Source organism: Botryllus schlosseri, chromosome 7, assembly GCF_051294905.1.
Source record: "Botryllus schlosseri isolate E-star chromosome 7, Bs_hap1, whole genome shotgun sequence".
Classification (NCBI taxonomy): Eukaryota; Metazoa; Chordata; class Ascidiacea; order Stolidobranchia; family Styelidae; genus Botryllus; species Botryllus schlosseri.
This window is the reverse complement of record NC_137242.1, coordinates 16050748-16063077: the sequence shown is the minus strand read 5'-3', so window position 1 is coordinate 16063077 and position 12330 is coordinate 16050748. Positions and strand designations below refer to the sequence as shown.

At 38.5% G+C, this 12330-nt stretch overlaps 1 long non-coding RNA gene across 1 annotated transcript; it reads right to left on the bottom strand.

Annotated features, from left to right (window-relative positions):
- Positions 1 to 203: 203 nt before the first annotated feature.
- Positions 204 to 1402, bottom strand: LOC145442329 (uncharacterized). The gene is made up of 3 exons (XR_013916028.1): positions 614 to 1402; positions 397 to 536; positions 204 to 331 (listed from the first exon to the last, which is right to left on the bottom strand). It is a non-coding gene; the product is annotated as an uncharacterized LOC145442329 (long non-coding RNA).
- Between the last annotated feature and the right edge of the window lie 10928 nt (positions 1403 to 12330).

Sequence of the window (12330 nt, the reverse complement as noted above, 5' to 3'; positions counted from 1 at the left end):
AAAATGCTGAACTTTCGTTTTCAGAAACACCAGCTTCGGTTATGAGAAACGAATTTTTCTATTAAAATAACAACATAAAAAAATAAAAACAGAAATAAATTAATTAATTGTGATCGACTTTACGTCGCCTTTGGCGTAATTAACGGTGATCTGAAAGTCAAATGTGGGATAAGTTAGGGCTTAATATCTGCGAACGAGGTATAATAAACGAACCGATTCTAATCTTAGTTCCGATTTAATGGAATTTCTTTTCTTCTTACGCAGCACAGGCACAGTCACATTGAAGGCCACCCCACTGCGGGGCCTACGACGACGACGTCGTTTTGGGGCACTGTTCAAGATAAATGAACTAACATATGAGAAATTGTTCACTTGAAGACACATTGATCGACATACCTTGATGTCACGACAACGTTTTTATACCAAAATGCGTATAAAATAGTAAAGAACGTGTGTTAGCCGGTGTCTTCTACGGGTTTGAAGTATGTGTTGGCTAGACTTGCTCGTCCTTGCTCCCTTCTTTGTTTTCTTATTATCTGTAAAGATACCAAAAACGGTTAGTACAGAATTACAATAATGAAAATTCTACGGCATACGAAGAAAGTGACCTCACCTCATTCAGTGGGTTAGCCGGTGTCTTCCGTGGGTTTGAAGTAAGAGTTGGGTATGTAAATATTCTCTCTGGCGACGCAGGGTTGGCTTTACAGCTCAACGATGGTCGATTCCAGAACCTTTGAATGGAAAAGAAAACAGCCACGAGCAAGTATGGAATAAAGCGATAGTTACATCTGTGTACAAGAGCACATATCATATAAATTATATATTCACAGTTTACCGCTAAAGGTATTGGACACTGAATGCAGCCTAATGATAAAAGGATGACAGATGTAACAAAATTGTTATCCATCTTCTCAACGACAACATCGGAAAGCGGTAACGAATTGTCATTTTCTTTTTCAACGGAAGGGTGAAGGTAATTCAACAAATGAATCACCTTGAGCCTCAGTGTGCCTTAGTGGAATAATACTGAAGCGTCATTGCAAATGATTGCAGTTCCTTAGAGTATTTGACTTCTCTTCCACCAGCTTGTAGCTTCATACGTTGCAAGAGCTCACTTGGTAGACCACTGAATTTTTGTGACATTACCTTTACACACGAATCGCTTATCAAATTGTTCTTCTTAAGAGATGCAATGACCTCATCCAGAGTTTTCACTTTTTTTGCAGATGGTATGTTCTCATTCTGGCTGCAACCAACCTCTTTTTAATTTCTGCCACCCTACGGCGTTGCTGTTGAACGACTTTTCGAGGAGACGTGTGCGCACAGTAGCTGTGGTCGTAAAGAACTACTCAGTGTTCAGCGGTTTGTGCTTCATAATGCCGTTTCTTATCTGGAACTGCAGAATGTCTCACTCGTCGGTTGTTCGAAGCCTGAAATTTGTGAATTTTACGTTAACTAGGGCTAAAATAAAGGTATAGTAATTGGAACTCAAACTTCATAAATTTATAGTCACTGTCTAGTGTCTACCGTACCTTTGGCCTCATATATTTTGGAAAATTCAGAAATCTTGTCGGCACCACATTCGTCCTTAAACGAATTCTCCCGCCAACACGGTAAATATCACTTTCTGAAAAATGATCAGAGCAGATGACCGACGATCTTGCTGGCTCCCAGTCTTTTCTTCTAATACATTCTATCCATCTTTCTTTCAGGGAATCATTGGTAGGAAAGCTGCGTTGTAGAGAACATTGTATCAGTTCACAAGTAATACGATGATAAAAGTAGCAGGAACATATGTGAAATTATCTTGTTTGATTTAGATATATCTGTTACTTTCTACCCCAGAAGGATAAACTATTAGGTAACCTTTTAAATCTAAAGACAAAGGTAAACCTAAAAAAAACGTCTTACGAGACAAATCGAACGTCTCGCACGCACAAAGCTATAATGAACTCGACCACGGAATTAGCAATTTGAACTTTAGTGTGAGCATCTGGCACCAGAAATATAGAATTATTACTCAACTATGGTGGACAAAACCGTGTGGCCCTCAATTATAATTTTCCTTCTGGTCCTACCTCCAACCTTCACGACAATTTTAAGCAAGGATTGAGTACTAAGCTAGTTATTGGCTGAACTGCCCATACAGAATACAAACAGTGACCTGGCTGGTCATGCTATTACAGGTATACTGGTGAACTGACATGGTGCTGAGACTGCTGATATAGTCTGCTCTGATCATACCAACATCCATATACTTGTGACAAAATGTTCTGGTATAATGACACTTTAACATGGCCTATTCATTAATGCTGTGGCTTATCTGGACATTGATTGACTGTGATGGTCAGGAGATATTAAAAATAGAAACTGATTCTTCAAAGATAGTCTTGCTGCCCTGCATATTCTGCCATTCACTCACCGGTGAAATGTTCTTGGATGCCGACGCTTTACCAAAGACTCTTCATCGCTACTACCATCGCTATTACTTCTCATATATGACTCCGTGGATATCTTTTTCTGCCTTTTACTGCACCCATAGGCGCTACAAACACTACCACCAAAACGAGATGTCTTCGGCATGTCGAAATACACAGATAACACAGATATAAACACGAGATATTGGGCTGAAACAAATCCTGAATGTTACGATGATTATGCATTCAAAGCTCCATTCGTATAAAATACTACAAACCCAATACGAATCAAATATATTTTAAAACTGGACGTTTTTCCATAAGCGCCTGTACTAAGTCGTCCAGCCTATTCCCCACAATGCAACTGTAACATGGTGACAACGCAAATTTGCTCAGCCGAAGATGGCAGTAGTTCGGGGCTTGGTTTGAGCGCGTCGCGAGTCATGCTTCACTACAGGTATGAAATCGATGTAAACAAACGGTTCGCCAGCAATCTTTCTTCAGGAACTGGCGTTAACGTAGTGAAATGTTTTTTATCGAGACCTCTTTTGCACGTGAAACGTGTGCATACTGTACAGGTTTTGGCCAATACCAGTAGCATGGCTTAATATTCAGACGAAACTGATGTACCAGTGTGCCTACGTGATGAACATTGTGATCGGAGGTGATCTCGCAGTATCAAATAAAGGTGGATACTTCATAGTACGAGCTAGAGTTGGGATCAGGTCACTATCTTCAAGTCATTGCAAATTGTTAATCAAGTCACGAAGTCATTTCTAAATTTTTCAAGTCAATTCAGGCAGGTTCTAAAACTGACTCTGAAGTCAGGCCTTCTAAAGTTGTGAAAGTATAGGCAAAACCTACTTGAGGATATCGCAAAAAGGATCACGTTTTTGAAGTGATAATAGTCATTATTCCTTTGTTACGGAGATTGATCTTGTGATCCCAATGCTCATATATACAATTGAATAAAAATAAAAATATTTTTGTTTGATACATATCAGGAGTAATCGTCAGCAGCTTGTAGATACAGTATACAATTGACTAACAGATGTATACAAAGTAAAGTCTAACTCATTTCTTCATACTACTCGAGTACTTTTCAGACCGTTCATTTTCTGCTTCAACAAGTAGATTTCAATATCCAATTGACTAAGAAACGTCTGCAAAACCTGGTCTTAACCTACTTTTTCAAACTACGGTACTTCATGAGTACAATTTACCATGATATGATGGCATGTCTTGTAAGTGTATGTGTGCGCAAGAGCGACCCACAATAGGCAAAACGTTCCTGCCACTGTCCATGTCAGGTTTGATAGACTTGTGCACAGCCAACGATCTATAAATGATTGTTCACGGCATATACTTTGTATGGTCATTAAATTGTAATGTTGTCCATGTCCAGTCCAGTTTGTCAACTCTTACAATCATAGTTGACTTGCAAGATGGTGACTTCGAAGAATGGGACGGAATAGAGACTATCCAACAATCCCCTTCACTCAACAAATCTCCGAACTTACACATCACCATCTATTCCCTCAACGGTCGAGGTGATCATGGAAGAAGTTGATCGAATCCGAGCATCATAACAATGTGTCATCGCATGGGTATTACAGAAGCAGGATTTTGAACAGCTTAAATACCTCACCTCTTCATGGACTCCTAAATGCTCTGGTACTAGTCGTGTCTAAATTTCAATGAGGATACCAACACCATAATATCATTGAGAATTTTATACAGGGTATGGATATTTCATTTACTATAACACTTGAAAACTGCATAAACAACTTTTGTTGTCATGTCAGACTTGTTGTCATCTAAATTCAGAATAACAAGAACCAAAATCCTAGTCAACGGAAAGCATTTAAGTCAAGTGAATATGTAGCAAAAGGGGATTTTCATGTTCATGCAAATTACAATATCAGATATACATATGTTTAAGCCATTCGATAAATGTACTGTCTGCATCTATTTTTGTTGTAATTTATGAAATTGTGCTGTGCTATTATGAACAATCGAATAACTGTGCCTAGTAGTTGATAACGTCAATGTTTCTTGTCACTTAACAAAAGTATAAATTCTCAAATGTTATTTTTTCGAGCTTTCTTATCCTCTCTTAATGACAATAACAGGACAGCAGTTGGATGGTAGAGCAGCGATCTCACATGACGTTGAACATCGGAGAGCATTCAAGCATCAAGTACCATGGCATTTGAACACTAGTATGTTTCAAGCCTCTTTAGAAATCAATTATTCTTTGAAAATTACCATATCGCAGGTGCGGCCAGATTTCCTGATCAGGATAAAAATGACTCCAATAACGGATCAAGACTCAATCTCTTGGTGATAATGAGGTAGTCTGCTCGATGGATTGGCAAAAATGTCCGTATCAAATTTATCATTGATGTTGTTTTCTTGTCTCTTTGATAAGCTTCCCTGCTCACGAATTTCGTTGCTGTATCTGCGGCATAAGAATATCTCCAGTTTTGCAGTAGCGGCATATCTTTTTCCAGCTAGTACAAGTGAAGCTATATTATCTGGAATGCAATATGGCTTTGAATAGCAGTTGTAGCTGAACTTGGTTGTCATATTCACAAGGCACACGAAATTATCCACAGGTTGCATTGTAGTGTCCATCTCTTCACCTCTCGTACTCGAATAATATGCATAGTCTTTCAGCAAGACTATTTTTCTCTGCATCAATCGATCCAATGCATATCAATCCAATCCGGCACCATTCGTCAAAGTATTATTCATTTTGACTCTAATCTTTGGAAATATCTCAATGTCTGAAGCAAAGTGGAACATGACATGGTTGCTTCTCATGGACGGCCTGGCGTGCCGAAATCCCATAAGATAATGATTTGCACTTTTATTAAGATCCCCGAATCCTTTTCAATTTCCTCGCGGCTGTGGGTTGCTTTGCGGCTGTTTCAATACACGAACAATCTTTTCTTGAAAGTTAGAATGGACTATAATTCATAAAAAATGTTAACGATCCTGTAAAAAATTTATGCATTAGACATTTACAGAATGAGAATTTGTTATGTCACAGTTTTGCCAGTCAACTACAACTGAAATCAAGTTATTTATTCAATCCGTCAAGTATTTTCCGTACTGCCGCATATGCAGTGGTGGCCTTACGATTGGGTGGGCCCTAGGCGAAACTTCCGGGGGGGCCCTCCTTATCTATATTATCGCAACTTCTGGGGGGCTGCGCCCCCCAGACCCCCCCTTACTAACGCTTAACGATACTTTTATTGTTCTACTAAACGTATACACTGTTCCGGTAGTGCTTTGTCTGTACATCATGATAAAACTTTCAGCATATAAAATAATTACAATGTCATGCCACAGTACAATAAACGACTTGGCATATTCGAAAACAAGTGACTCAAGTGAGCTATAGCGCGTGTCGAGACCCACCTATTTAGAAGAATTATGGGATGTAGCATGACATCATAGTATAACAAGGCAACTGCACGCCAAATATACCACATAAATCCAGAAAGCTATAGGCTGACATTAGTAATAAGCCAGCACACCACGTCAAGGTTTCAGCCTGGTGCTGGATTGGGCCTAACTTTTTGCTACAAAGAAGATTTTGTTGCATGATAAGGCATAAAAGCAAAATGTGTGGCAATGTGATACAACACCAGTAATACCACAGGAACACATCAGTACTGGTATCACCTGTGAAGAGCTAGTTCCACGATCTGTAAGAATATAGCTTTCAATACAACATCCATTGTAATATAATATTTATTGAACTCGGATAATTTTTGGGTGCCTCTTTTCAAGAGTTAACTGCACACCTAAGGGATTTAAATAGATTTTTTCCGTGACATCACATTAAATTATCAACCTCACAACAAATTGAATATATGTAGCCTTTCGTACACCTTTCTCAATGATAGCCATTCAAACCTTTCAAGTATCGACATAGATTTTTGAGACATAAAATATCAAGCATCAGGCCGCTAGAAACTTTCCTGCATGCAAGATCTATTGCATATCTATCTTTAGTACACCACCAATTAAAAGACATCCCCCTGTGATAAAAAACACTTTCTGACAACACCATAAACACTTTCTGACTGACTGTACCAGGTGCACATTCAGCATGGTAAAGCTTTGAAAATACGCTGCCAATCCGCAGACAAGAAATGAACAAATTTACCATCATGACAACCCTGAGAATGGATTTCCATTCAGAAAAGGCCCAATTCACAACTAATATGTTGAGTCATGAGAATGGCTCAGTAGACAACAATATATAGGCTATAATAGCCTACATGCTTTCATTGGCTTTCAAATGACTATTTCCTTTGATATTTTGGATATTCAGGCTCAGTGTGGACACGGTTCATTATAAATTGACATACGGTATCATATGAAAGCTGGCATCAAGAGCTAGCAAGTAGAATCGCACAAACTTATACTGGAAAATTTTGATGCACTGAAATATACACTGCTGCCACTAGGAAGTATATATTCTTTTAACAAGCACAGAAATTCAATTATCGAACACCGTTTACAGTACAATATTCTATATGGGTAGGCCTAAATGTATTTTCACGGTTATTCGCAAAATGATAAACTAAAATTGGCATAAATGTAGGAGGGGGGGGCTCATAAAATCAAAGTAAGGTCTTAGCGGGTGCAGAAATTTAATGATCGACTACTGTTTACGGTACCATATTCTACATGGGTACATATATTTTCACGTTTACTCGTGAAATGACAACTAAAATTCGCATAAATGTAAGGGGGGGGGGGCTCATAAAATCAAAGTAAGCTCTTTTAGCAGATGCAGAAATTTAATGATCGACTGTTTACGGTACCATATTTTACATTGGTACATATATTTTCACGGTTATTCGCAAAATAATAACTAAAATTCGCATAAATGTAGGGGGAGGGGCTCATAAAATCAAAGTAAGCTCTTTTAGCGGATGCAGAAATTCAATGATCGACTACTGTTTACGGTACCATATGCTACATGGGTACATATCTTTTCACGGTTATTCGTAAAATGATAACCAAACATCACGTAAATGAAGAAGGGGGCCCCCCTCATAAAATCAAAGTAAGCTTTCAGCGGGTGCAGTAATTTAATGATTGACTTCTGTGTGCGGTATTACATTCTACATGGGTACATGTATTTTCACAGTTATTTGCAAAATGATAACATTCGCGTAAATGTAGGAGGGGGGGGCCTTTAGCTAATGGCAAAATAGATAGAGATCATCAAATCAAAGTGAGCTCTTGCAACTAGTGCAGAAATTTAATGATCGACTACTGCTTACGGTACCATATTCTACATTGGTGCATGGATTTTTGGGGTTATTCGTAAAATGATTACTAAAAAATGAGAATTGATGATTGACCTGTTTTACGGTACAATACCATATTCTTTATGGATACAAGGATTCCGCGGTTATTCATAAAATGGTAATACTTGAAAAAAGCGCGTAAACCAGAGAAATAGTTGGAAAAAGCGCGTAAACCGAAGCGGGGGGGGGGGCTCGAAAGCGCGTAAATCAACCAGGGGGGGCCCTAGGCGACCGCCTACCTCGCCTACCCCAAAAGCCACCACTGCGCATATGCAATATATATCAGCAATATGCATATTCAAGAGAGAGATTTTGCATTGGATGATTGTGGAGTTACATTGCTGGAAAAATAACCTGGGTATTTGTGGCAGCAGCACATGCAATGCAAGTTGATGCTCATGCTCAGGTCATAAAGCGTGATGCAAATGGCGAAAAGTTATGAAGGTTATACATAAAAAACCATAGACGTACACACTATACAATGACGAAGGTTACAAAATCATTTCCTAACCTTTCAATGAATAAGACACCATAGAATGTTGCTCGCAAATGCATAAATCATCTATTTTGTACAATCCTTCCAGCTATCAATCTTAACGAGTACTCCATGTTAATTTTCAAGATTTACAGGCAATTCATGGGGAACACTTCACAACGGGTAGTTCATATCAAAGAAGTGCCAAAACGTTTACCAGGTATATTTTGAATAAATGGGCATTGGTAGACGCATTCGGACACCCCGGTGTGAAAGATTCAACTATTGAGAGTAGTACGACATATCACGCCAGGTCGATGTGCACAATACCAACTATGGAGTGATTATCCTCAATGTCATTCTAGTGCATTGTTTTGCCGATGGATTATTGTTTGGAACAATGCCGATTCTCATCATTGATGTGGAATGTGGATTGAACGGCCTGATCCGGTAAAAAGTTATATCTGTTAGCATTTTACCAATCAGTACAAAGTTAGTTTCCGGTTAGTTCCGATTTTATATTATATTATGAAGGTACAATCGCTATACTGATACTATGGTTTCCAGTGAGCTCGGCCCTACGATATTACAACATATACTATATAAAACAACTTAGTTGCTCACACAATTATCGTAATCATCCCTTCTCTTTTAAAAAATCAGGTGACATAAATGCTGCCAGAATATTTTAAAATCCTCTTTTAACAATCCTTCTAGGTTCTGCACATCTATATTGACGCTCACCCACAGTATCTAATAATTTTTTTGGCTGTGTCGTACATGCATGGTTGCAACCGAGGCTAAAATGCCTCACAGCTAGTCGGTACTTTGATAAATGTGCATTGCTAAAAGTTATATTAGATCCTAGTATGCAGCACTGCCTCACTATGCTCAAGAATTCAACAAAAACTAAACCAATTGGGGAAAATCAGTGAATTAGTACGCCAGAAAGGTCGATTGCAGCACTCCCCCACAGTCGACATACGCAATTCCGTACCTCTACTCAAGCATATCCCGCGACGGACTGATTTCGCTGGGAATCTATCTTATAGCGTTAAGGGGCGTGGCAGTTTCGAATCATTGTATATATATCATTGGTCATATCGAAGAACATGTCAATCCGTTTTACAATGCACCGTTTTCCAAGTCCCCACACCATAGTGTTACGACACAGGCAAGATGCATCGGTTGAAATAATAAAACACGGAAGGCACACTTTGGTGTTATTTGACACGGATTTTACACCCGACGAACCTCACATTCGAGCGATGCATTGGAATGACGCTTGTATTAATGACGTCGAAGGGAAAGAAATGTATCGATTTATCGGATTTGTACATATCCAACAAAAATCTGGGTATATGACTGTACACGGTTCGCATATTTGACTGGGAACGCTCTATTGGGGAATGTTGTACAGTTCTTTCCCTGTCGATGGTAGCCGTGCGAATAACCATGTTACGATTCTATGTTTGTGTGTCTGTATGTCATGCTTCAGATTGAATTTACAGACGCAGAGTCATTGTAATGCGTCTTATTGGTATGACATTGTTATCGGGTGTGCTTGATGACATTCGATCCGCATCAAAATTACCGGCTATGATAATATCTGTGGATCGAAGGCTTACTCCCCGAAGTTTGTATACCAACACATTGCATGCAATGTCACACACCATTTACGCGTATACTTGTGTGGGCAAACAATCGCGACGTATGTGTGGATGGTATTTTTTCGTGGAAACACAGGGTGAAACATGTTTACTTGAATATTGTTCATTGGTTTATCGATTCAGAGTTGATATCAGGATCCGGTTACATACTTTATCAGGGTTTCCGATTTCAAACTGAATGTTGAGACATACATTGACCAATAAAAACACAATATAGTAAACATGCGGGAGAAAACTCGACCCGGAATTGTTATCGCGATGGGTGACATAAATCCAACCGTTTTCCGAACACCGTTATCGACGTACCAACCAGTTACCAAAGTCGAGGAGGTGTTTTATTCGGACATTTTGACACTGGACAATCCAAAGCACGAACCCGGACATCACAGACCTATCGAAACCTATTGTCCAATTTCCAAAACATGCATTTCGATATACAAGAGCACATTGCACGTGGGTAACCGATGATTTTGATGGGATGCACCAGCACAAGTGAATATGCGATTACACAAATGTATCGGAGTCGTTGTTGGTGTATATTTTGTCACTGCCCGTTGTAACAATAGACAAAAATATCAAATTGTCGGGTGTGGTTGTCAGTTTTCAAAACGAAAATGGTATTGTTACCAGGGAAAAAGATAGATTTCCTAGTGAAAACGGTATTGGTACTCAGGTAAATGATAGTTTTCCAAACGAAAAGGGTTTGTTACCCAGGGAAAAAATATATTTTCAAAAGAAAATGATTAGTTACTCTAGGTAAAAGTATTTTTCCAAGTGAAAATGTTTTTTTTACTGTACGAAAAATATAGATTTGCAAACGAAAAGGGTTTGTTACTCTAGGAAAGGATAGAACCCAAAGTGAAAATGTATTGTTACTCTGAATAAACGATAAATCTCCAAAGGACAATGGTATTTTTACTCAGGTAACGGCTGACCTCCAAGTGAAAATGGTAATTTTACTTGGGTAGGTATCGTATGTTCAGTGTCAGTGATGTTGTTAAACGTTGTCGCTTTGACGTTGGTATCCCGTTAGTGTATTATTATGAGTGTGAAAATGATTTTCACATCTTGTGCAGAGTATCAGAGTGTCGCGACAGTAAAGATGTTTTTCGCGTGACGAACCAAGATCGTTGTTTAAATGTTAATGCATGCATTTCGATTACCGAGTTGCTGTACAATAGAGATGACTCTACATTAGACCACGCTGTGTGCTGCGATTAAAACCACAAGACCACATGTAAATCTATTCACACAACTCGATGACGATGATATAGTGTTACTAAAATTAATTATTACTTATTTACGCAACATAAAAAATAACAATTCATGTCGTAAGTTTCTTGACCTCGTGCTTGATGAAAACGAATGGTGACAAGTATGCTTTTGTGTTCGAGTGAAAAATAATTAATTATAGTGACAGTTTGTGACCAACGAATGCAAATTGATCATGATATTACAATATGCGCTTTCGTCAACATAACGACTTGGCGCAGACGAAACACTTTAACGTTTTTTCAATAACTCGATCCTTGAGACTTGTTACTTGTACGATTAACCGTTGGTGTGCAAACTATAACGACCATTTTGTATGATAGTATGCTTTAGTTGTATTGTTGTGAGGACAATCATATGATGACTCAGCACTTTTCGTTAGCAAAGTAAATTGTTTTGCGCGTTAGATTTGTGGAAAGTAAGTCGAATACATACTCTTTTGTGTAAGTAACTGTATTACTGTGATATCATTGGTAGGTCTCTCAAGCAGTCAACGTGGTTTTAATTTTGAAAGGTGTCGCGATGTCGGTAGAATGTTTTCTAAAAGTCAAACTCGGACGGATATCATGACTGTGTAGGACTTACGATAAACATTATACTTATACAACTTTGTTACAAGAACTATGATATTTCTGTAAGTACTATAGCTGTGTGTTGGAATATTTGAATATTCAGATGCGTGACCATTCGTGTAATAAAAGTTCTTGTGACATCAAAAACAGTTTGTAGAGTCTAACCATCCATTTAGTTTCGTAGTGTGAGGATATCGAGTAAAGCCGATTACTTTGTGTGATTTAAATATCCTTCGTACTTTTGTAAGAGTTGTGAGGATGATCATTCGTATCCTACAAAGTAATTAGTTGATACTACGAAATATTGAATGACCGCTAACACACTGAGTTCATAACCCAAGATAGTGAAAATTGTTTACTGTTAGACTAACATAATTCCTATCCAGCAAAACGATAGACACCAAAGGTTCGATGGAGTTTAAATCTAGATCAGAGGTCTCAAACTCAAATGTGCTCGCGGGCCAATTTCCTATTTTTGATGGCGCCGCGGGCCGCACCACCAATAATGAGGGAATTCAATGTATTTCAAAGTAGGCCTTATTTCCGCTTTTCGAGCATAGGTCTACTCCTGATAACTAGGCTATATTG